At 47.7% G+C, this 3,569-nt stretch overlaps 1 non-coding gene across 1 annotated transcript; it reads right to left on the bottom strand.

The window, feature by feature from the left end:
- Positions 1-234: 234 nt before the first annotated feature.
- On the bottom strand, positions 235-310 carry TRNAT-GGU (transfer RNA threonine (anticodon GGU)). The gene has a single exon. It is a non-coding gene; the product is annotated as a tRNA-Thr (tRNA).
- Positions 311-3,569: the final 3,259 nt, after the last annotated feature.

Genomic DNA, 3,569 nt, shown 5'->3' with positions numbered 1-3,569 from the left:
CCCACACGCCCACCAGGGGCGACGCTCTGCCCACCAGGGGGCGATGCTCTGCCCCTCCGGGGTGTCGCTCTGTTGCAACCAGAGCCACTCCAGCACCTGGGGCAGAGGCCGAGGAGCCATCCCCAGCGCCCGGGCCATCTTTGCTCCAATGGAGCCTCGCTGTGGGAGGGGAAGAGAGAGACAGAGAGTAAGGAGGGGAGGGGGGTGAAGAAGCAGATGGGCGATTCTCCTGTGTGCCCTGGCCGGGAATTGAACCCGGGACTTCTGCACACCAGGCAGACGCTCTACCACTGAGCCAACCGGCCAGGGCCTCCATGATTTTTAAATCCTGCTTTTTCACATGCCAAATTAATTAGGCATGTGTATGCAATTTGGATTTCCTATCAAATTCATTGGCAAATGTGCTTTATATGTGTCAAGCATCATTATATACAGTGGTACCTTGAGATACGAGCAGACCAACATACTTTTTTTAAGATACGAACTGCAACTCAGTCCATATTTTTGTTCAAGATCTGAGTGAAATTCCAAGATACGAGTCATGATTCAGGAAGCTGCCACTAGTTGGCGCGTTGGCGCACAGGTCCAGTATCGGCAGCACAACACCAGCATCTCGTTCTTTCTCACTTGTTACCCGCAGAGTCAAGTCGAATCTAGTGTGCTGTACTCGTTCTTGCATCATTTTTGCATTTTTTAATAACTTTTTGTGTGTGCTATCATGGGGCTGAAGAAAGTGAGTATAAAGGACATTGGTGAGAAGAAGAGAAAGATGTCGACAGAAGTAAAGCAAGAAATAATAGAAAAACATGAGCATGGTGTATGAATGATTGAACTGGCAAGGCTGTACGACTGCAATACATCTACACTTTGTACCATCCTTAAACAAAAGGATGCCATCAAAAGCACAAACCCAGCGAAAGGAACTACAATTCTGTCCCAGTTAAGGACAAATTATCCATGAAGAAATGGAGAAGCTTCTGCTGGTGTGGGTGAGAGAAGGAGCTGGCAGGAGATACAGTGGCGGAGACTGTAATATGTGAAAAGGTACGTATTATTTACAGCGACTTGAAGAACCATCCACCTCAAAAGAGGCAGCAAAAGATACTTTTAAGGCAGGTCACAGCTGGTTTGAAAATTTCAAGAAGAGATCTGGCATCCACTTGGTGGTGAGGCATGGTGAAGCTGTGAGTGTTGACGTTAAGGCAGCTGAGGAGTACATCACATGTTTTGCTGCACTTATCGCAAAGGAAGGCTACATCCCCCAACAAGTGTTCAACTATTACGAAACAGGATTGTTTTGGAAAAAAATGCCCCAGAGGACTTTCATCACTGCAGAGGAGAAGGAAGCTGCCAGGCCATAAACCCATGAAGGGCCGTCTGACCCTTGCATTGTGTGCAAATGCTAGCGGTGACTGTAAAGTAAAGCCACTGCTAGTGTATCATTCCAAAAATCCACAAACCTTTAAGACTCACAAGATTCTTTTTTTTTTTTTTTTGTATTTTTCTGAAGCTGGAAACAGGGAGAGACAGTCAGACAGACTCCCACATGCGCCCGACCGGGATCCACCCGGCATGCCCACCAGGGGTGACGCTCTGCCCACCAGGGGGCGATGCTCTGCCCCTCCGGGGCATCGCTCTGCCGCGACCAGAGCCACTCTAGCGCCTGGGGCAGAGGCCAAGGAGCCATCCCCAGCGCCCGGGCCATCTTTGCTCCAATGGAGCCTTGGCTGCGGGAGGGGAAGAGAGAGACAGAGAGGAAGGAGGGGTGGGTGGTGAAGCAAATGGGTGCTTCTCCTATGTGCCCTGGCCGGGAATCGAACCCGGGTCCCCCACACGCCAGGCCAACGCTCTACCACTGAGCCAACCGGCCAGGGCCAAGACTCACAAGATTCTTAAAGAAAAACTGTAGGTTATGTGGCACGCCAATGCTAGGGCATGGGTTATGCAGCAGTTTTTTATTGAATGGGTAAGTCTCGTCTTTGGTCCTGCAGTGAAGAAATATCTTCAAGAAAATAAACTCCCGATGAAAGCATTACTAATCTTTGATAATGCTCCAGCCCACCCACCTGGTCTTGAAGATGACATTCTTTTTTTTTTTTCCTAGTTTATATATTTTTTTTTATTTTTTATTTTTTATAAATAAATTTTTATTTTAATGGGGTGACATCAATAAATCAGGGTACATATATTCAAAGAAAACATTTCCAGGTTATCTTGTCATTTAGTTCTGTTGCATACCCATCACCCAAAGAGAGATCGTCCTCCGTCACCCTCTATTCAGTTTTCTTTGTACCCCTCCCCCTCCCCTTCCCCCTCTCCCTCTTTCCCTCCCCCCACCCTCCGTAACCACCACACTCCTGTCCATGGAAGATGACATTCTTGATGAGTTCAAATTTGTGAAAGTCCTCTATCTCCCATCCAACATAACTTCAATCTTGCAAACTATGGATCAGCAGATCATTTCCAACTGTAAAAGGATTTACACAAAGTACTTGTTCCGCCGCTGGTTTGAGATGACTGAGAATACAAATCTAACCCTTCGAGAGTTTTGTAAAGATCACTACAACATCATGATATATGTTTACACATTATTTTTTTTAAATCCTATTTTTGTGTTTTTTTTTTTCATTTTTATTTTATTTATTCATTTTAGAGAGAAGAGAGAGAGGGAGAGAGAGAGACAGAGAGAGAGAGGGAGAGAGAAAGAGAGAGAGGAGAGAAAGACGGGGGAGGAGCTGGAAGTATCAACTCCCATATGTGCCTTGACCAGGCAAGCCCAGGGTTTCAAACGAGCGACCTCAGCATTTCCAGGTTGACGCTTTGTTTATGCATTATTGACTTGGCATGGCATGAGGTTACAAGAAGAACCTTGAACTCAGCACGGTAAAAGTTATGGCCTGATGTTGTTGCAGACAGGGACTTCAAAGGATTTGAACCAGAGACTGAGATTGAGACTGAGGTAGAAGCATTGGAGGAGACTGTGTCCCTCAGAAAGTCGATGGGTCTGGAGGTAGATGCGGGTGATGTAAATGAGCTCATTGAGGAACATGAGGAGGAACTCTCAACTGAGGAGTTGAAGGAGCTACAGATGATGCAACATACAGAGCTTCTGCAAGAGATTAGTAGTGAGGAGGAGGTAGAGTCAGGTAGAGTTGGAGGAAGTGATTTCTACAAGTGAAATTAAAGACATGCTGGCAATGTGGGAGAAGCTCTCAAGTTTCATTGAAAAGAAACACCCAGAAAAAGTTTCAACTGGCCGTGCTTCAGCACTTTTTTTTTTTTTTTTTTTTGCATTTTTCTGAAGCTGGAAATGGGGAGAGACAGTCATACAGACTCCCGCATGCGCCCGACCGGGATCCACCCGGCACGCCCACCAGGGGGCGACGCTCTGCCCACCAGGGGGCGTCGCTTTGCTGCGACCAGAGCCACTCCAGCGCCTGGGGCAGAGGCCAAGGAGCCAACCCCAGCGCCCAGGCCATCCTCGCTCCGATGGAGCCTCGCTGCAGGAGGGGAAGAGAGAGGCAGAGAGGAAGGAGGGGTGGGTGGAGAAGCAGATGGGTGCTTCTCCT

This window comes from Saccopteryx leptura, chromosome 2 (genome assembly GCF_036850995.1).
Source record: "Saccopteryx leptura isolate mSacLep1 chromosome 2, mSacLep1_pri_phased_curated, whole genome shotgun sequence".
Classification (NCBI taxonomy): Eukaryota; Metazoa; Chordata; class Mammalia; order Chiroptera; family Emballonuridae; genus Saccopteryx; species Saccopteryx leptura.
Note: the sequence above shows the minus strand (reverse complement) of the source record. Positions and strands in the feature narration are given on the sequence as shown.